This window comes from Hyla sarda, chromosome 5, assembly GCF_029499605.1.
Source record: "Hyla sarda isolate aHylSar1 chromosome 5, aHylSar1.hap1, whole genome shotgun sequence".
NCBI classification, from domain to species: Eukaryota; Metazoa; Chordata; class Amphibia; order Anura; family Hylidae; genus Hyla; species Hyla sarda.
Genome location: NC_079193.1, coordinates 111,937,474 through 111,959,608, shown reverse-complemented (window position 1 = coordinate 111,959,608; position 22,135 = coordinate 111,937,474).

Sequence of the window (22,135 nt, the reverse complement as noted above, 5' to 3'; positions counted from 1 at the left end):
CATCAGGAGAGGGGTCCCTAATAAATGCTGCCTCTAGAACACCCACCTCCCGCTGCAGCTCACACTCCATAGTAGACCGAATCTTCCGCTGTCCCGCCACTCCAGCTATAAAAGCACTTCTAACCACAGCCTTATAAGCATCCCATTGGACAAAGGGATCAGGATGAGAAGCATTATGCTCCCAGTATTCAGTATGTGCAACCCCCAGAGCCTCAACCACAGGGTCAGCCTGAAACCAACCCGGGTGCATGCGCCAAATACGGGAAGGGGAGCCGGGACCTAAGTTAAGGACTAAATGTATTGCAGAGTGGTCAGAGATCCCCCTAGTCAGGGACGTGCACACATAGGAGTGAAAGGGGGCTGGAGCCCCTGCCCTTTTCCTCACCTGCCCCTCTAGTGCCCTCACAAAAGGAGCTACAGACTCAGGGTGACAGGTGAAGTAAAAAGGATCCATTGCTGGGGAGATTTGTATGTGGTTTAATGGAGGGTGCTGTGCCCTCCCTGCAGCAAGGGGGCGCCACTCACCCTGTCATTATCAGCCATTTCTCTGCTTCTCTCCACACGGAGGAGACAGGAGCAGAAGAGGCAGAGAGAAGCCCCACCCACTGTCTGCCCGGCCACAAACTCCAGCCTGTGCAGAGGGGGATGGAGCCCTTACTTACTGTAAGTAACTGAAAATATAAGTGAGTGATTGTATGTGTGTATATATATATGTGTGTGTGTATGTATACATATGTGTGTGTGTGTATATCTTTATGTATGTGCCTGTGCAGAGAGGGATGGCTGGGGCCTTAGTGTAAGTGAGTGTGTATATATGAGTGATTGTATGTCAGTGTGTCTGTATGATGTGTGTGTGTATGTGTATGTATATATATATATATATATATATATATATATATATACACACATCATACAGACACACTGACATATACACACACACACACACACACTTAGATTCACTTGCTCTCACACACACACACATATAATGTGAGCAAGTGAATGTATGTATATGTGTGTGTGTATATCTGTGAGTGATTGTATGTGTGTACCTGTATGTATGATGTGCCTGTTGGCTATATCTTTTAGTATATATTCCATGTTGTATGTATGTGTCAAAGTGTCTCTTTGTATGTGTGTATATTACCTATGTACTGTGTGTGTGTGTGTATAGGACCTATGTACTGTATGTGTGTGTGTGTATATGACCTATGTACTGTATGTGTGTGTGTGTATATGACCTATGTACTGTATGTGTGTATATGACCTATGTACTGTATGTGTGTATATGACCTATGTACTGTATGTGTGTATATGACCTATGTACTGTATGTGTGTATATGACCTATGTACTGTATGCGCCTTTATGTTATGTGCTTGTATGTATTGTATGAAGCACATTATTAGGGAATTAATAGAGGAATGGAAGCACAGTATACAGGGAATTTATGGAAGCACAGAATATATTTTATTTATATTGGAACATTATATTTTTATGTATTCTGGCACTGTGTATAGATCCTTAACCTGTTAAGGACCCAGGGCATAAACTTAAGCCCTGAGTCCTGGTCCTGCGATATAACGTGGGGTCACATGGTGACCCCGCATCATATCGCGGCGGGCCCGGCGTCATAGTGAAGCCGGGACCCGCCGCTAATAACGCGCGGCACTGATCGCGCTCAAAGCTGAGCCGCGTGGCTAAAAACGAAAGTAAAAGTGCCCGGCTAGCTCAGGGAGCTGTTCGGGATCGCCGCAGTATAATGGCGGCATCCCGAACAGCTGTACTACAGGAGGAGGTCTTCTTACCTTCTCCTGCGCTGTCCGATCGCCGATTGAATGCTTCAAGCCTGAGATCCAGGCTTGAGCATTCAATCGCCGAAAACACTGATTGATGCATTCCTATGGAAATGGATCAATCAGTGTAAAAGATCAGTACATGCAATGTTATAGCCCCCCCTGGGGGCTATAATATGGCATAAGAAAAGTGTAAAAATCACCCGGCATTTCCAAGAATGAAAAAAAACACAGTGTAAATAAAAATAAACATATGTGGTATCGCGCGTGCATAAATGTCCGAATTATAAAAATATATCACTTTTTAAACCGCACATTAAATGGCGTACGCGCAAAAAAATTCCAAGTGATCAAAAAGTCTGATCAGAACAAAAATGGTACCGCTAAAAACTTCAGATCACGGCGCAAAAAATTAGCCCTCATACCGGCCCGTACTGAGAAAAATAAAAGTTATAGGGCTCAGAAAATGACAATTTTAACTGTATAAATTTTCCTGCACGTAGTTTTGATTTTTTTCTGAAGTGGTACAAAATCAAACCTATACAAATAGGGGATCATTTTAACCGTATGGACCTACAGAATAAAGATAAGTTGTCATTTTTGCCGAAAAATGTACTGCGTAAAAACGGAAGCCCCCAAAACGTAAAAAAATGTGTTTTTTCATCAATTTTGTCGCACATAGATTTTTTTTCCCGTTTCACCGTAGATTTTTGGGTAAAATGACTGTCATTACAAATTAGAATTAGTGACGCAAAAAATAAGCCATCATAGAATTTTAGGTGAAAATTTTAAAGAGTTATGATTTTTTAAAGTTAAGGAGGAAAAATTGAAAATTAAAAAACGGAAAAAGCTTGGGTCCTTAAAGGGTTAATGGTGGCACAGTATAGTTAAATAATAGTGGCACAGTATATAGTTCATTAATGGTGGCACAGTATATAATGAATTAATAGATGAATGGTGGCACAGTATATAGATCATTAAGGGGGGTAAGGTATATAATTAAAGGGAAACTGACAGGCTGTTTACTCGCACTAAACCCAATACACTAGGTTACAGTGCAGGTGAACATGAGAAAGATAATGTTATACTTACTAAATGTGGAGCAGCCGTTTTCTAGGTATTTCCCCACATTGCTAGTATGTGAAGTCAGTCTTGTGCGCAATGGAGGCGGAGCTTCCCTGCCTCCCTCCTGTATGCTGTGCTATGCCTGGACGTCTTTGTATATTTATAATTCTTTTTTTGCCAACTTGTATATTGCAGCATGTAAGTATATATTAGTGTGGTGTCCATCTTTTCAGTGTAAGAACCAGAGCTGTGTGGAGATTCCTGCATAAGGTGGGTGCTGGGTGATTGAGGATGGGTGCTGTGTGATTTATGATTGGTGCTGGGTGATTGGGGATGGGTGCTGGGTGATTGGGGATGGGTGCTGGGTGATTTGGGATGGGTGCGGGTGATTGGTGATTGGGGATGGGTGCTGGGTGATTGGGGATGGCTGCTGTGTGATTGGGGATGGGTGCTGGGTGATTGGGGATGGGTGCTGGGTGAGGCCAGATACAGTGCACGTTCTGTCATATAGAGCTCAGGTGGGGGCATATAGGGGGAGATTTATTAAAACCTTTGCAGAGGAAAAGCCTTCTGCAAAATGAAAGCAGCGATCTGATTGGTTGCTATGAGCGACTGCACCGCTCTTTCTCTGCACAGGTTTTGATGAATCTCCTCTATAATACAGTATATTATAGGGCAGCTGTCACATGTTTTCTGTAAATAAGACTGACAGCACAGCCAAAGTGTATATACACATGGCAGACCTCAGAGAAACTGTTCTTGACTCGATTTTACCAAAGCACCGACTTTTATGGGACTAGGAATGTCAAGGGGGCCTGGCCGGAGGTCTACTGTGACCCTGGGCCGCAGCCCATTAAGTCTGGCAGATGTTTTTTTAAATGTTGAAAAGTGCCCTCTTTTTTTACTTGAGCCTCTGCCCTCTAAAATGTCTGTGCACGTCCCTGCCCCTAGTGGTATAGAAAACATCTCTTACTGCCTGGAGGAGATCCTCAGATGCCAGAGCAAGATCAATGCGAGAGACGGTCTTATGGGCTGCAGAGTAGAAGGAAAAGGAAGATGCAGTCGGATACTTCCATCTCCAGAGGTCGGTCAGGCCCAACGCCGTACAGCAAGTATTAAAGGAGAGAGAGCCCGGGTCAGTAGCGGTGGTGCGGTCAAGCATAGGATCAGGAACCACATTAAAGTCTCCTACAAAAAGGACAGGGTCAGAAGGAAAAGACAACAGTTTGTTAGTAATCAGCTCCAACACAGAAACCTGAAACGGGGGTGGCACATACACAGAGACAAGGACAAAGCAGAAGGAACCTAGGAAGCAGTGCAAGATAACGTACCTACCAAAGTGATCGCAGGCTATCTGAGAAACAACCAACGGCAAAGATTTAGTAATTTACACTGACACCCCCCTAGCATAAGTACAGAAGGGGGAGTGATAGCCACGTGCTATCCATGCACGCTTCAGGGCAAGAACCTTCTGACCTGTAATGTGAGTTTCCTGTAAGCAGATAGCATGAGGAGATTGACGTTTCATAAAGTCTAAACACAAGGACCTCTTAAACTTGGAGTTAAAACCACAGACATTCCAGCTAACAACTTTTAGGGTCCCCATCACTAAAGACAACCATAGAGACAAACAGGAGGGAGCAGTGGAGGACCAGGACCCGGGACCACACACAACCCACAGAAAAACAGACAGGGCACAGACACAAAACAAATGCAACAAAGCATAACCATAACATTCCCAACAAATCCCTGTCTAGCAATAAACAGCAATGAAACCAATGACCTCCAAACCAGTGGACAATAAGGCGCTGAGGGACCAGGCGATAGGTAGAATAATCAGTTTATTCCCAACATGCCAACATTGTTCTACCTATCGCTTGGTCCCTCAGCGCCTTATTGTCCACTGGTTTGGAGGTCGTTGGTTTCATTGCATTTATTGTGGAGTGGCAGCAGAGGGATCCACATATACGCCTTTCTCCAAGTTGTGCTGGCCTTTGCACAACTCATATTGGTAAGCACCTTTACCATCTATGCTTCCATTATCATCGTTTATCTGCACCATGGAGCGCTCCTTTTTGTCGTTTTTGTAGCACTAAACAGGACATAGCAAAACATCTATTCCCTAACACAGTGCAGACCTATACCCTGAATACAACTACTACCGGTGTAAAAAAAAAACAATTAACCTAAGCGAAAGGTACAAGAATTCTCCCACCACCCCATTTCCACTTAACTCTACCAGTAACTAAAAGTATAACCCGGGATCCCTAGGGAAGCCGGAACCTACGGAGGCCCTAGATACCTATCTCCCTAACGGCTAGCTAAAGAAAAAAAAAAGCTGGAGAGCAGCCACAAGCAGGATATTCCAGGACAGTTCAATCCGGAGGGTGGGCAGGAGGGGCCGCATCCACCCAATGAAGCGGAGAGGTGAAGAACTTAGCCGAGGCCCCATCCACCACTCTCAGACGAGCAAGATACAGCATTGAGTAGCGATAGCCCTTGGCACGCATCTTCGAGCGGACTTCAGTGAACTTCACCCGCTGCTTACGGAGCTCCACAGAGAAGTCAGGGTAGAAGGACACTCTGCTTCCCTCGCAAATGACCTCTCCCTTAAGGCGTACAGCACGGAGAACAGCATCCCTGTCTTTAAAGTGCAGGAGTTTCGCAAGGAAGGGATGAGGAGGACCCCCAGGAGGAGGAGGTGGAGCCGGGACTCTGTGAGCTCGTTCCACAGAGAAGTAAGGAGAGAAGGTGTCCACAGGAAGGATCTCCTTCAGCCATGTTTCAAGGAATAGCACGGGGTCAGTCCCTTCCACCTTCTCAGGAAGGCCCACAGGTGAATATTATTGCATCTCAAGCTGTTCTCCATATCATCCATATGGATCATTACTCCAAGAACCTGGCGTTACAGAGAGTCCACCCTATCAGGCAGGGGATGAACAGTGTCCTCCAACGTAGAGACCCTGTGCTCTACCTTCACAGTGCGCTCCCGCAACTTCTGGGTCTCATGTCACAAGATAATGAACTCCTGACTTTAGTCACTATTACGGATTGACAGGAGGTGAAAGCGGCCAGCAGTTCTGCAAACCGATGGCCCATAGCTGTAGCATCATAGACCAGCCTTTCAGGAGAAGGGGGCTGTGGGGAAGCCGAAGACCCCCCAGAGTATGACAGAGGCAGGTCAGAGGAGGCACCCGCAGGCTGATCTTGAGGTTGAGCAAATTGGCTCAGCAAATTCGCCGCCTGCGCAGAGACTGTAGTAGCAAGCATGGTCGGAAATTCAGGATCTCGCTGTGAGGGGCCACAGGACTGGGAGAACCCCTCATCAGAAGAGGCCTCCTCCTCTGAGGCCGGACGCAAGGCATCAACATACGTCTTGGGCTTCTTGTGCCTCTGGCTACCACGTGGGCCACCCATGGTTATCAAGGCCACACAGTGAGCAGGCAGAAAAGCGCCAGCAGCACAGTCCACAAAGAGCAGGCAGAAAAACACCAGATATATTTGTCAGGCAGCGAGTGCAGGGCAGAAACCAGACCTTCCACAGGAGACAGGGGGGAGCACGACAAGTCCCAGCAGGCGCTCAGCAGACAGCAACCTGAGGGTGAGACAGTCCACAGCAGATGGCCTAGGCACCACAAGTCCCAGCAAGGCAAGGTCACAATATTGCAGGCAGATATGCAGCAGGAACATGTAGCAGATGACAGGTGATAGCAATAGGGTCAGGCAGTCCACAGGACATAGAAGGAGCACCACAAGTCCCAGCTTGGCAGAGGACAGTAGGCAGTGGAGGGCCCCTCAGCATACGGGCAGGTAGGGTCAGATAGGGCAGCACCACACAGTCCAGCAGGGCTAGTTAGGGGGCAGAGGTACTCACTCATAGGCCCCACAGTAAGCAAGAGCCAGCAGCAGCCAGGAAATGCAGAGGGCTCCGGCCCAGCTCACAGATGACGTCAGCCCCCTCTCTCTCCGGCGGGAGCAGCTGCGCACAGGCCCTGCCCACGAAGGCAAAAGATGGCACCCGTCCTTTTCAAGAGGCCCAACAGTTCCAGGGCAGCTGGGGGCCAAAGGAAGCCGCACGGCATTCCACCGCTACACAGGATGACCCCCGGGACCTCCGACAGCAGGCACCACAGCTCCGAGGCTCCCCTCCGCACCTCCGCTTCACACGTCGAGCTGCAGCCACCAGTGATTGCCGGCCCCGCACAGCCTCTCCCCGCCATTCAGACCACGAAGGGACCCCAGGCAGTGAAAAAACATCCAGACAGGGTAATTAAACAGGGTATATAGCGGTGGGGCAGCAGGAGCTCTCAAGCTCTGCGTCCGCTCACACCGGCATCAGGCCACGCCCCACCCTGGTGCCAGAAAGTTAAACAGATTTGTAAATTACTTCTATTAAAAAATATTAATCCTTCCAGTACATATTAGCTTCTGAATACTACAGAGGAAATTCTTTTCTTTTTGGAACACAGAGCTCTCTGCTGACATCATGACCACAGTGCTCTCTGCTGATATCTCTGTCTATTTTAGGAACTGTCCAGAGCAGCATATGTTTTCTATGGGGATTTTTTCCTACTCTGGACAGTTCTTAAAATGGACAGAGGTCTCAGCAGAGAGGACTGTGGTCATGATGTCAGCAGAGAGCTCTGTGTTCCAAAAAGAAAATAATTTTCTCTGTAGTATTCAGCAACTAATAAGTACTGGAAGGATTAAGATTTTTTAATAGAAGTAATTTACAAATCTGTTTAACTTTCTGGCAGCAGTTGATTTAAAAAAATAAAAACAAAAAGTTTTCGACCGGAGTACCCCTTTAACCCCTTAGACACTGCGATCAAAGTTGATTGTGGCATCTGAATGTGGGACATATCTGTGCTGATTAACTGTGGGTGCTGATCGGGATCATTGCAATGAAATCCACCGTGGGGTCCCGATCAGCTGTTAGGAAATGCAAAGGTCTCCTATCTGGCTCTGTACCCTCCATCTGTACAGGAAGCCATGGCAGCCAGCACTAAAGAAGCACCAAAAACACTGATCAGTGCTGTTCTATGGCACATAGGCCATAGGGAATAAGCCCCTACACTAATAAATGTTTGAACCCCCCCCCCCCCTTCTTTCTGTTCTTTTAAATACAGTGGGGATCAAAAGTTTGGGCACCCCAGGTAAAAATTTGTATTAATGTGCCTAAAGAAGCCAAGGAAAGATGGAAAAATCTCCAAAAGGCATCAAATTACAGATTAGACATTCTTATAATATGTCAACAAAAGTTAGATTTTATTTCCATCATTTACACTTTCAAAATAACAGAAAACAAAAAAAAATGGCGTCTGCAAAAGTTTGGGCACCCTGCAGAGTTAATATCTTGTACTTCCCCTTTGGCAAGTATCACAGCATGTAAACGCTGTTTGAAGCCAGCCAAGAGTCTTTCAATTCTTGTTTGAGGTATCTTTGCCCATTCTTTCTTACAAAAGTCTTCCAGTTCTTTGCGATTTCTGGGCTGTCTGTCACGCACTGCTCTTTTAAGGTCTATCCATAGATTTTCAATTATGTTGAGGTCAGGAGATTGTGAAGGCCATGGCAAAACCTTCAGTTTATGCCTCTTGATGTAATCCCCCGTGGATTTCGAGGTGTGTTTAGGATCATTATCCATTTGTAGAAGCCATCCTCTCTTTAACTTCAGCTTTTTCACAGATGGCATCAAGTTAGCATCCAAAATTTGCAGAAATTTTATTTCATCCATTTTTCCTTCTACTCGTTCCCTGTGCCACTGGCTGCAATACAACCCCAAAGCATGATTGATTCACCCCCATGCTTAACAGTTGGACAGAGGTTCTTTTCATACAATTCTGTTCCCCTTCTTCTCCAAATGTACTTTTGCTCATTCAATTTTAACCTCATTGGTCCACAGAACTTGTTTCCAAAATGCATCAGGCTTTTCTATATGTTCATTTGCAAAGTTCAAATGCTGATTTTTGTGGTGAGGACGTAGAAGAGGTTTTCTTCTGATGACTCTTCCATGAAGACCATATTTGTAGAAGCATCTCTTTATAGTGGAATAGTGTACCACAACTCCAGTGTCTGCAAGATCTTTCTGGAGGGATTGTGCAGTCAAACGTGGGTTTTGAATTGGTTTTCTCACAATCCTGCGAGCTGTTCTGTCTGATATTTTTCTTGGTCTTCCAGATCTTGCTTTAACTTCCACTGTTCCTGATGATTGCCATTTCTTAATTACATTCCGAACAGAGGATATTGACATCTGAAAACATTTTGCTATCTTCTTATAGCCTTCTCCAGCTTTGTGAGTGTCAACAATTCTGCTTAGAAGAACCCATGGTGCTGATTGTTGGGGCAAGGTCAGATGAGTCTGGGCATTTAAAACCTTTGAGATTGACATCCCCTGGTCTTCCCAGATAATGATTGAGAACAATCCATGGCACTGGCAGGTCTCAGCTTTGCAAAGGGGCAGTGCATGCTATAAATTCTGCAGGGTACCCAAACTTTTGCAGATGCCATTTTTTGTTTTCTGTTATTTTGAAAGTGTAAATGATGGAAATAAAATCTAACTTTTGTTGACATATTATAAGAATGTCTAATCTGTAATTTGATGCCTTTTGGAGATTTTTCTATCTTTCCTTGACTTCTTTATGCACATTAATACAAATTTTTAGCTGGGGTGCCCAAACTTTTGATCCACAGTGTAAAATAATGTAAACAAAAATTAACATATGGAATATTGGCACATGCGTAAATGTCAAAGCTATGAACCCCTTAGGGACTCAGTCCATTTTCACCTTAAAGGGGTACTCCGGTGGAAAACTTTTTTTTTTTTAAATCAATTGGTGCCAGAAAGTTAAACAGATTTGTAAATGACTTTTAATAAAAAAATCTTAATCCTTCCAATACATTTTATGGGCTGTATTCTACAGAGGAAATGCTTTTCTTTTAGATTTCTCTGATGTCATGACCACAGTGCTCTCTGCTGACTGACCTCTGCTGTCCATTTTAGGAACTGTCCAGAGCAGCATATGTTTGCTATGGGGATTTTCTCCTGCTCTGGACAGTTCCAAAAACGGACAGCAGAGGTCAGCAGAGAGCACTGTGGTCATGACATCAGAGAAATCCAAAAAGAAAAGCATTTCCTCTGTAGTATAAAGCCCATAAAATGTATTGGAAGGATTAAGATTTTTTAATAGAAGTCATTTACAAATCTGTTTAACTTTCTGGCACCAGTTGATTTAGAAAAAAAAAAAGTTTTTTCCACGGGAGTACCCCTTTAACCCCTTAAGGACACAGCCCATTTTCACCTCTAGGACGCAGCCCTTTTTTGCACATCTGACCACTGTCACTTTAAACATTAATAACTCTGGAATGCTTTTACTTATCAATCTGATTCCGAGATTGTTTTTTCGTGACATATTCTACTTTAACATAGTGGTAAATTTTTGTGGTAACTTGCATCCTTTCTTGGTGAAAAATCCCAAAATTTGATGAAAAAATTGAAAATTTTGCATTTTTCTAACTTTGAAGCTCTCTGTTTGTAAGGAAAATTGATATTCCAAATATTATTTTTTTTGGATTCACATATACAATATGTCTACTTTATATTTTAATCATAAAATTGACATGTTTTTACTTTTGGAAGACACCAGAGGGCTTCAAAGTTCAGCAGCAATTTTACAATTTTTCACAAAATTTTCAAACTCGCTATTTTTCATGGACCAGTTCAGGTTTGAAGTGGATTTGAAGGGTCTTCATATTAGAAATACCCCATAAATGACCCCATTACAAAAACTGCACCCCCCAAAGTATTCAAAATGACATTCAGTAAGTGTTTTAACCCTTTAGGTGTTTCACGGTAAAAGCAGCAAAGTGAAGGAGAAAATTCAAAATCTTCATTTTTTACACTTGCATGTTCTTGTAGACCCAATTTTTGAATTTTTACAAGGGGTAAAAGGATAAAATTTATACTTAAATTTGTAGCCCAATTTCTCTCGAGTAAGCACATACCTCATATGTCTATGTAAATTGTTCGGCGGGCGCAGTAGAGGGCTCAGAAGCGAAGGAGCGACAAGGGGATTTTGGAGAGTACGTTTTTCTGAAATGGTTTTTTGGGGGCATGTTGCATTTAGGAAGCCCCTATGGTGCCAAAACAGCAAATAAAAAAAACATGGCATACCATTTTGGAAACTAGACCCCTTGAGGAACGTAAAAAGGAATTAAGTGAGCCTTAATACCCCACAGGTGTTTCATGACTTTTGCATATGTAAAAAAAAAAAAAATAATTTCACTAAAATGTGTGTTTCCCCCCAAATTTCACATTTTTGCAAGGGTTAATAGCAGAAAATACCCCCCAAAATTTGTAACCCCATCTCTTCTGAGTATGGAGGTACCCCATAAGTTGACCTGAAGTGCATTACGGGCGAACTACAATGCTCAGAAGAGAAGGAGTCATATTTGGCTTTTTGAGAGCAAATTTTGCTCGGGGGGCATGTCGCATTTAGGAAGCCCCTATGGTGCCAGGACAGCAAAAAAAAACGACATGGCATACCATTTTGGAAACTAGACTCCTTGAGGAACGTAACAAGGGATAAAGTGAACCTTAATACCCCACAGGTGTTTCACGACTTTTGCATATGTAAAAAAAATAATTTTTTTTTTACCAAAAATGCTTGGTTTAGCAAAAATTTAACATTTTTAAAAAAGGTAATAGCAGAAAATACCCCCCAACATTTGAAGCCCAATTTCTCCCGATTCAGAAGACACCCAATATGGGGATGAAAAGTGCTCTGCTGGCGCACTACAGGTCTCAGAAGAGAAGGAGTCTCATTTGGCTTTTTGGAAGCAAATTTTGCTCTGGGGGCATGCCGCATTTAGGAAGCACCTATGGTGCCAGGACAGAAAAAAAAAACACATGGCATATCATTTTGGAAACTAGACCCCTTGGGGAACGTAACAAGGGGTAAAGTGAACCTTAATACCCCACAGGTGTTTCACGACTTTTGCATATGTAAAAAAAAAAATATTTTTTTTACACTAAAATGCTTGTTTTCCCCCAAATTTTACATTTTTACAAGGGATAATAGCAGAAAATACCCCCCAAAATTTGTAACCCCATCTCTTCTGAGTATGGAAATACCCAATAAGTGGACGTGAAGTGCACTGGGGGCGAACTACAATGCTCAGAAGAGAAGGAGCATCATTGAGCTTTTGGAGAGAGAATTTGGCCATGTGCATTTCCAAAGCCCCCCGTGGTGCCAGAACAGTGGACCCCCCACATGTGACCCCATTTTTAAAACTACACCCCTCACGGAAGGTAATAAGGGGTGCAGGGAGAATTTACACCCCACTGGCATTTGACGTATCTTTGGAACAGTGGGCTGTGTAAATTAAAAATTTTATTTTTCATTTTCACAGACCCCTGTTTCAAAGATCTGTCAGACACCTGTGGGGTGTAAATGCTCACTGTACCCCTTGTTACATTCCGTGAGGGGTGTAGTTTCCAAAATGGGGTCACATGTGGGTATTTATTGTTTTGCACTTATGTCAGAACCACTGTAAAATCAGCCACCCCTGTGCAAATCACCAATTTAGACCTCAAATTTACATGGTGCACTCTCCCTTCTGAGCCTTGTTGTGCGTCCCCAGAACACTTTGCGCCCACATATGGGGTATCTCCGTCCTCAGGAGAAAATGCGTTACAAACTTTGGAGGCTTTTTTTCTTTTACCGCTTGTGAAATTTTAAAGTATGGGGCAACACCAGTATGTTAGTGTACAAAAATGTTTTTTTTTTTTACACTAACATGCTGGTGTAGACCCCAACTTTACCTTTTCATAAGGGGTAAAAGGAGAAAAAGCCCCCCAAAATTTGTTAGGCAATTTCTCCCGAGTACGGCGATACCCCATATGTGGCCCTAAACTGTTGCCTTGAAATACGCCAGGGCTCCAAAGTGAGAGCGCCATGTGCATTTGAGGCCCAAATTAGGGATTTGCATAGGGGTGGACATAGGGGTATTCTAAGCCAGTGATTCCCAAACAGGGTGCCTCCAGCTGTTGCTAAACTCCGAGCATGCTTGGACAGTCAATGGCTGTCCGGAAATGCTGGGAGTTTTTGTTTTGCAACAGCTGGAGGTTCCGTTTTGGAAACACTGCTGTAGGATACGTTTTTCATTTTTATTGGGGGGGGAAGGGGGTGGTGGGGGGGGGGGGGGGGCAGTGTACGTGTGTATATGTAGTGTTTTACTCTTTATTTTATGTTAGTGTAGTGTAGTGTTTTTAGGTTACATTCACACTGACGGCGGATTACACTGAGTCTCCCGCTAGGAGTTTGAGCTGCGGCTGCTGCAGCTCAAACCTGAAGCAGTAATAGAACCTATTACCTAACTCGGTATTTCCCAACCAGTGTGCCTCCAGCTGTTGCAGAACTACAACTCTCAGCATGTACTGATTGCCAAAGAGAATGCTGGGAGATGTAGTTATGCAACAGCTGGATGCACGCAAGTACAACTCCCAGCATGCCGAGACAGCCATTTGCTGTTCCTGAATGCTGGGAGTTGTAGTTTTGCAAGATTTAGAGGGGTTCAGGCTGGAGATCACTGACAGTGGTCTCTAAACTGTGGCCCTCCAGATGTTGCAAAACTACAAATCTCAGCATGCTAAGACAGCAAACTGCTGTCTGAGCATGCTGGGAGTTGTAGTTTTGTAATATCTGGAGGGCTACAGTTTAGAGACCACTGTCAGTGATCTCTAGCCTGAACCCCTCTAAATCTTGCAAAACTACAACTCCCAGCATGCCAACACAGCAAACAGCTGTCAAGGCATGGTGGGAGTTGTAGTTTTGCAACATCTGGAGGGCGACAGTTTAGAGACCACTCTCTAAACTGTCGCCCTGCAGATGTTGCTAGGCAACAGACTCTGCACACGCGGCGTCATACTTACCTCCACCGCCGCCGTGATCACAGCCGCCGCCGCCGCCGGGTAAGTGATCGCCGCCGCCGCCGCTACTGCACGGTTCCCCCCGCTGTGCCCGGACACCGATGGGCGGGCATAGCGCGGGGAACCGAACTTTAACCCCCCCGCCCCCAGTCTTCTATTGGTCGGCCGCTCCGCCGATCAATAGCAGGGATAGGAGGGGTGGCAACCCTGCCACCTCACTCCTATCTCTTCAAGGGGGATCGAGGGTGTCTTGGACACCCCCGATCCCCCTTATTTTATCGCGGCGCCGCGATTGATGGGCAGGGGGAGAGCGCTCCCCCTGCAAACACCATAGATGCCGTGATCAGACTGATCACGGCATCTATGGGGTTAATGCTGCCGGGACCGGGGCGATCGCGGCCCCGGCAGCTGCGGTGGGACTCCGGCTGTGATTGACAGCTGAGTGCCACCCGCGATCTCCTGCGCTGCCCGCGGCAGAGCAGGAGATCGCTTGGACGTATGCATACGTCCATTTGCGCGAACGTGTAATTCGCCTGGACGTATGCATACGTCCAATAGCGGGAAGGGGTTAAGGACTCAGCCCTTTTTTGCACTTCTGACCACTCTCACTTTACGCATTAATAACTCTGAGATGCGTTTATCTTTTATTCTGATTCCGAAATCTTTTTTTCGTGACATATTCTACTTTAACATACTGGTAAATTTTTGTCATTACTTGCATCCTTTCATTTTTTTACACTCGCATGTTCTTGTAGAGCCATTTTTTTTATTTTTACAAGGGGTAAATGGAGAGAAATCCCCCCAAAATTTGTAACCCAATTTTTCTCGAAAAAGGAAATGCCTCATATGTAGATGTAAAGTGCTCTGTGGGTGTACTAGAGGGCTCAGAAGGGAAGGAGCGACAATGGGATTTTGGAGAGTGAATTTTGCTGAAATGGTTTTTGGGGGGCATGTCGCATTTAGGAAGCCCCTATGGTGCCAGAACAGCCCAAAAAAAAAAACACATGGCATACTACTTTGGAAACTACACCCCTCAAGGAACGTAACAAGGGGTACAGTGAGCCTTATAACCCCACAGGTTTTTGATGACTTTTCGTTAAAGTGTGATGTGTAAATGAAAAAAAAAATGTTTTCACTAAAATGCAGTTTTTTCCCCAAATTTTAACTTTATACTAGGGGTAACAGAAGAAATGGGGTTACAATTTTTGGGGGGCACTTTCTCCTGAGTATGGAAATACCCCATGTGTGGACGTCATGTGCTCTGCTGGTGCACTACAATGCTCAGAAGAGAAGGAGTCACATTTGGCTTTTGGAAAGCAAATTTTGCTGAAATGGTTTTTGGGGGCATGTTGCATTAAGGAAGCCCCTATGGTGCAAAAACAGCAAAAAAAAAAAACACATGGCATACTATTTTGGAAACTACACCCCTTACGGAACGTAACAAGAGGTACAGTGAGCCTTAACACCCCACTGGTGTTTGACTTGTGTCTTTTTGTTAAAGTCAGATGTGTAAATAAAATAAAAAATTCTCACTAAAATGCAGTTTTTCCCCAAAATTTTTACATTTTTACAAGGGGAAATAGGAGAAAATGCCCCCCATAATTTGTAACTCTATTACAAATACCCCATGTGTGGACGTCAAGTGTTCTGCTGGTGCACTACAATGCTCAGAAGAGAAGGATTCACATTTGGCTTTTGGAAAGCAAATTTAGCTGAAATGGTTATTGGGGGGCATGTTGCATTTAATAGTCAAACCAAGACGCTTTATTGTAATTGAAAGAAAAAATACAGCAACGTTAAAGCATCATTAAAGGGTAGCTCCCACCATCCTATTTTTTTTTTGCTAGCCTGTTCCCCCCCCCGCTACGGCACTAGCCCGTTCCCTCCTCCCCCCCCCTGCCCCGCATACCCCGTTCCCTCATTACACTTGCAGTTACTGCAGAGTCCTGCAGCGGGCGTGCAGGGACAGCGGCGGCAACGAGGCGGCAGCGATGTGCGGGAGGAGTGGCCTCCCAGCCAGTGGCCGGGGAGCCTATGCGCTCGCTCCCGCCTGTCTGATTGACAGGCAGGGAGCGAGTGCAGCCTAACTGAAAAAGGACTGATTGCCACTCCAAAATCAGTCCTTTTTCAGTGGCCGGTTTTTAAATGTAAATTAAACCTTTTTAATGTAAGTACTACAACATATCAAAAAATAAAGTTGGCGACAGTGCCCATATAAAAGAACAGAAATAAATCCCCGTGAGGAGACACAAAAACAATAAAATACAGTAAAAAACTGCCAGTCAGCATAATATGGTGTGAAATCGATGGGTGCATGCAGTAATTTTTCCGCCACGATGTCCCGTCACTGTATAACTCCCTTAATGAATTACGGGCATATACGGGTGCAAACGGCAGTTACAAAACCCCATAGGCTGCAATGCAATTTAGTCACGGCCATCAGGGGTTTTGTAACGGCCCGGGTTTTGCAGCTGTAGTGACGGAACATGTGACGGAAGTTTGTAAACAGAGAAATTCATAGTGTGAAAGGAGCCTAAGCCACATATTTATGACTGCAAATACTGTCACATCAATTCCTGATGACATGACCGGATCAATTAGGATAACAGGTTTTTGTGGAGGATTGTTTGTTTACTTCATGTGACTAATCTTAGAATGTGGGCATTGGGCAACTAATAGTACCTGCAGATATGAAGATGTCCTAAGAACAGTTATGTTGTATGCACTATGGATTAAATGCCATTAATATGATAGCATGCAGTAAGAGACTGAGAATGTAGTCTGCCAGAGAGAGGATTTATACATTGATGTTTTGGAGTGTGCTAAAACGCGCTAAAAACGAACTCTCAATAATATACTAATAATGAGTGTGACTACAAAACTAACACTACTAATTCTAAATACATGCAAATTTATAAAGTAACTGACAAGGATTCTTGCGATGGAGATGGAACACACGATTGTATAAGAATGTGACTGTAACACATTGGTGTTGAAAATTGGATGTTTACTCAGGCAAGTGTGCACATATGGTTGGTGTGAACAGGCGGCTAGTATTTAATATGGCTACTAAGATGGCGGCCTGAAAAAGATGCATATATGTATAAATACAGTTCTTTTCACTTTCTTTTTTGGTATATGGTTTTTAGAAGAAGTATTAAAAGTGAGGTTTTAAAGTCTCAGATCCTGTATTCAGTGCCATATACAGTCATAACGGTAAATGTTGGCACCCCTAAAATTTTTCAAGAAGATGAAGTATTTCTCACAGAAAAGGATTGCAGTAACACAGGTTTATTCCCTTTGTGTGTATTGGAACTAAACCAAAAAGGGGGGGGGGGGGGGGGGGGGAAAGCAAATTGGACATAATGTCACTAAACTCCAAAAATGTCCTGGACAAAATTATTGGCATCCTTAACTTAATATTTGGTTGCACACCCTTTGGAAAAAATAAGTGAAATCAGTGTCTTCCTATAACCATCAATAAGCTTCTTACACCTCTCAGCCGGAATGTTGGACCACTCTACCTTTACAAACTGCTCCAAGTCTCTCTTATTGGAAGGCACCTTTTCCCAACAGTAATTTTAAGATCTCTCCACAGGTGTTCAATGGGATTTAGATCTGGACTCATTGCTGCGACTTCAGAACTCTCCATCGCTTTGTTGCCATCCATTTCTGGGTGATTTTTGACATATGTTTGGGGTCATTGTCCTGCTGGAATACCCGAGATCTCGGATGCAAACCCAGCTTTCTGACACTGGGCTGTACAGTGCGACCCAAAATCCGTTGGTAATCCTCAGATTTCATGATGCCTTGCACACATTCAAGGCACCCAGTGCCAGAGGCAGCAAAACAACCCCAAAACATCATTGACCCTCCCCTATATTTCACTGTAGGTACTGTGTTCTTTCCTTTGTAGGCCTCATTCGGTTTTCGGTAAACAGTAGAATGATGTGCTTTACCAAAAAGCTCTATCTTGGTCTCATCTGTCCACAAGACGTTTTCCCAGAAGGATTTTGGTTACTCAAGTTCATTTTGGCAAAATGTCGTCTTGCTTTTTTATGTCCCTGTGTCAGCAGTGGGGTCCTCCTGGGTCTCCTTCATAGCGTTTCATTTCATTTAAATGTCGACGGATAGTTCGCGCTGACACTGATGCTCCCTGAGCCTGCAGGACAGCTTGAATATCTTTAGAACTTGTTTGGGGCTGCTTATCCACCATCCGGACTATCCTGCATTGACACCTTTTAATCCATTTTTCTCTTACATCCATGCCCAGGGAGATTAGCTACAGTGCCATGGGTTGCAAACTTCTTGATAATGTTGTGCACTGTGGACAAAGGCAAATACGCGCAGTACTGGAGGCCGTATCTCCAGAAGGATATAGATACTCTAGAGAGAGTTCAAAGAAGAGCTACTAAACTAGTACATGGATTGCAGGATAAAACGTACCAGGAAAGGTTAAAGGACCTTAACATGTATAGCTTGGAAGAAAGAAGAGACAGAGGGGATATGATAGAGACTTTTAAATACATAAAGGGAATCAACATGGTAAAGGAGGAGAGCATATTTAAAAGAAGAAAAACTACCACAAGAGGACATAGTTTTAAATTAGAGGGGCAAAGGTTTAAAAGTAATATCAGGAAGTATTACTTTACTGAGAGAGTAGTGGATGCATGGAATAGCCTTCCTGCAGAAGTGGTCGCTGCAAATACAGTGAAGGAGTTTAAACATGCATGGGATAAGCATAAGGCTATCCTTCATATAAGATAGGGCCCGGGACTATTTATAGTATTCAGATTATTGGGCAGACTAGATGGGCCAAATGGTTCTTATCTGCCGACACATTCTATGTTTCTATAAATCTAGATCTCTGGAGATGGACTTGTTACCTTGATATTGTTGATATTTTCCACAATTTTGGTTCTCAAGTCCTCAGACAGTTCTCCTCCTTCTTTCTGTTGTCCATGCTTAGTGTGGCACATACAGACACACAATGCAAAACTAAGTGAACTTCTCTCCTTTTTATCTGCTTTCACATTGCCCACTACTGTTACTTGCCCCAGGTGAGTTTAAAGGAGCATCACATGCTTGAAACAATCTTATTTGTCCACAATTTTGAAAGGGTACCAATAATTTTGTCCAGCCCATTTTTGGAGTCTGGTGACATTATTGTTACGCCAAGCACCCCTGGTCCCTGCTCCTCCCCGGAGCGCTTGCGGCGTTCTTCTGTCTGCAGCGCCCCTGTAAGACCCGCTGACCGGGAGCACTGCACTGTTACTGCCGGCGGGGATGCGATCCGCGTAGTGGGACGCACCCGCCCGCGGTTCGCATGCCAATCGTCTCACCTGTCCCGTTCCCCTGCTGTCATGTCCCGGCGCGCGCGCCCCCGCTCTCTAGGGCGCGCGCGCGCCGGCTCTCTGAAATTTAAAGGGCCAGTGCACCACTAATTGGTGCCTGGTCCAATCAGTTGTAATCACTCCCATAAAAACCCACTTCCCCTTCCTGTCCTTGCCGGATCTTGTTGCCCTAGTGCCCTGAGAAAGCGTTTTGTGTATTCCAAGCCTGTGTATCCAGACCCTTGCCGTTGCCCCTGACTACGAACCATTGCTTCCTGCCCTGACCTTCTGCTACGTCTGACCTTGCTCTTGCCCTGTCCCTGTGTACCGTGCCTGTCTCAGCTGTCAGTGGGGTTGAGTCGCTATCGGGTGGAACGACCTGGGGGCTACCTGCCGCTGCAAGTCCATCCCACTTTGCGGCGGGCTCAGGTGAAAACTAGTAACCCCTTAGATTCCATTCCCCTGGTACGGCCCACGCCATCACCTCACTGACACAGAGGATCGCTTCCAGTGTCCTCTCTGCATACCAGTCCGGATCCTGACAGTAGATCCGGCCATGGATCCAGCTGAAGTCCCGCTGCCTAGTGTCGCTGACCTAACCACCGTGGTCGCCCAGCAATCACAGCAGAACGCGCAACAAGGACAGCAGCTGACTCAACTGACCGTTATGCTGCAACAGCTTCTGCCGCAACTACAGCAACCATCTCCTCCGCCAGCTCCTGCATCTCCTCCGCAGCGAGTGGCTGCTCCCAGTTTCCGCCTGTCTCTTCCAGACAAGTTTGATGGGGACTCTAAACTGTGCCGTGGATTCTTGTCCCAGTGTTCCCTACATCTGGAGATGATGTCGGACCAATTCCCTACTGAACGGTCTAAGGTGGCTTTCGTAGTCAGTCTCCTGTCTGGAAAGGCCTTGTCATGGGCCACACCGCTATGGGACCGCAACGATCCAGCCACCGCTACTATCCAGTCCTTCTTCTCTGAAGTACGTAGTGTTTTTGAGGAGCCAGCCCTGGCTTCCTCAGCTGAGACTGCTTTGCTGAACCTTGTCCAAGGGAGTTCTTCTGTGGGTGAATACGCCATCCAGTTCCGCACCCTCGCCTCAGTGCTATCCTGGAATAATGAGGCCCTCTGCGCGACCTTCAAGAAAGGCTTATCCAGTAACATCAGATGTCCTGGCCGCACGAGAAATTCCTGCTAATCTGTCAGAACTCATCCATTTGGCCACCCGCATCGACATGTGGAAAGACACCAGGAACTTCATCAGGAAAAGGATCTTGTTCGCACCAGGCGGTTTTTCTCCCAGGCTCCTCTCTTCCAACGTCCTTTGCAATCTGTTCCTGTGCCTTTCGCCGAGGAGGCTATGCAAGTGGATCGGTCTCGCCTGACCCTACAAGAGAGGACTCGCCGCCGAAACGAGAATTTGTGCCTGTACTGTGCTAGTACCGATCATTTCCTAAAAGACTGTCCTATCCGCCCTTCGCGTCAGGAGATGCACGCACCTAGTTCACAAGGGTGAAACGACGCTTGGTGTGAATTCTGCCTCTCCGCGTCTGACTGTACCTGTGCGGATTTCCCCTTCCGCCAACTCCTCCTTCTCAGCAGTGGCCTTCTTGGACTCAGGTTCTGCAGGAAACTTTATCTTGGCCTCTTTTGTTAATAGGTTCAGTATTCCAGTAACCCATCTTGTCAAGCCGCTCTTTATCTCTTCAGTAAACGGAGAGAAATTGGACTGCACTGTGCGCTACCGCACTGAACCCCTGCCCATGAGCATTGGACTTCACCATGAAAAAATTGAATTTTTCGTTCTGCCTAACTGCACCTCTGAAGTTCTTCTCGGCTTGCCGTGGCTCCAGCGTCATGCTCCTACCCTCGACTGGACCACCGGGGAGATCAAAAGTTGGGGTCCTTCTTGTCACAAGCGATGTCTCACATCTGCTTCCACTAGTCAAACCCCTGAGGCTTCTTCTTTACCAGGCCTTCCCAAGGCTTACCAGGACTATTCAGATGTATTCTACAAAAAGCAAGCAGAGGTCTTACCTCCACATAGACCTTATGATTGTCCCCTTAACCTTCTTCCTGGTACCACTCCGCCCCGTGGCAGGATTTACCCTCTGTCAGCCCCAGAGACTCAAGCAATGACGGAGTATATCCAGGAGAACCTAAAGAGAGGTTTTATTCGGAAATCCTCATCCCCTGCTGGAGCGGGGTTCTTCTTTGTTTCTAAAAAGGATGAATCCTTACGCCCATGTATTGACTACCGCGGTTTAAACAAGATTACCATCAAAAACCGCTATCCCCTGCCTTTGATCTCCGAACTCTTTGACCGTCTACGCGGAGCAAGTATCTTCACCAAACTGGACTTAAGGGGCGCGTATAATCTTATTCGCATCCGTAAAGGTGATGAGTGGAAAACCGCTTTCAATACCAGAGATGTCAGGATTCGGCAGGCTGGAGGTGGATCCTCTGTGTCAGAGAGGGATTGGTGTGGACCGTGTCGGTGGATCGGTTCTAAGTTGCTACTGGTTTTCACCAGAGCCCGCCGCAAAGCGGGATGGTCTTGCAGAGGCGGTAGCAACCAGATCGTATCCACCGGCAACGGCTCAACCTCTCTGACTGCTGAGATAGGCGCGGTACAAGGGATTAGACAAGAGCAGGGTCGGACGTAGCAGAAGGTCAGGGCAGGCAGCAAGGATCGTAGTCAGGGGCAACGGCAAGAGGTCTGGAACACTGGCTAGGGATACACAAGGAACGCTTTCACTGACACAATGGCAACAAGATCCGGCCAGGAAGTGCAGGGGAAGTGAGGTAATATGGACAAGGGAGCAGGTGGAAGCTAATTAGACTGATTGGGCCAGGCACCAATCACTGGTGCACTGGCCCTTTAAATCTTAGAGAGCTGGCGCGCGCGCGCCCTAGAGAGCGGAGCCGCGCGCGCCAGAACATGACAGCCGGGGACCGGGACGGGTAAGTGGCTTGGGATGCGATTCGCGAACGGGCGCGTCCCACTATGTGAATCGCA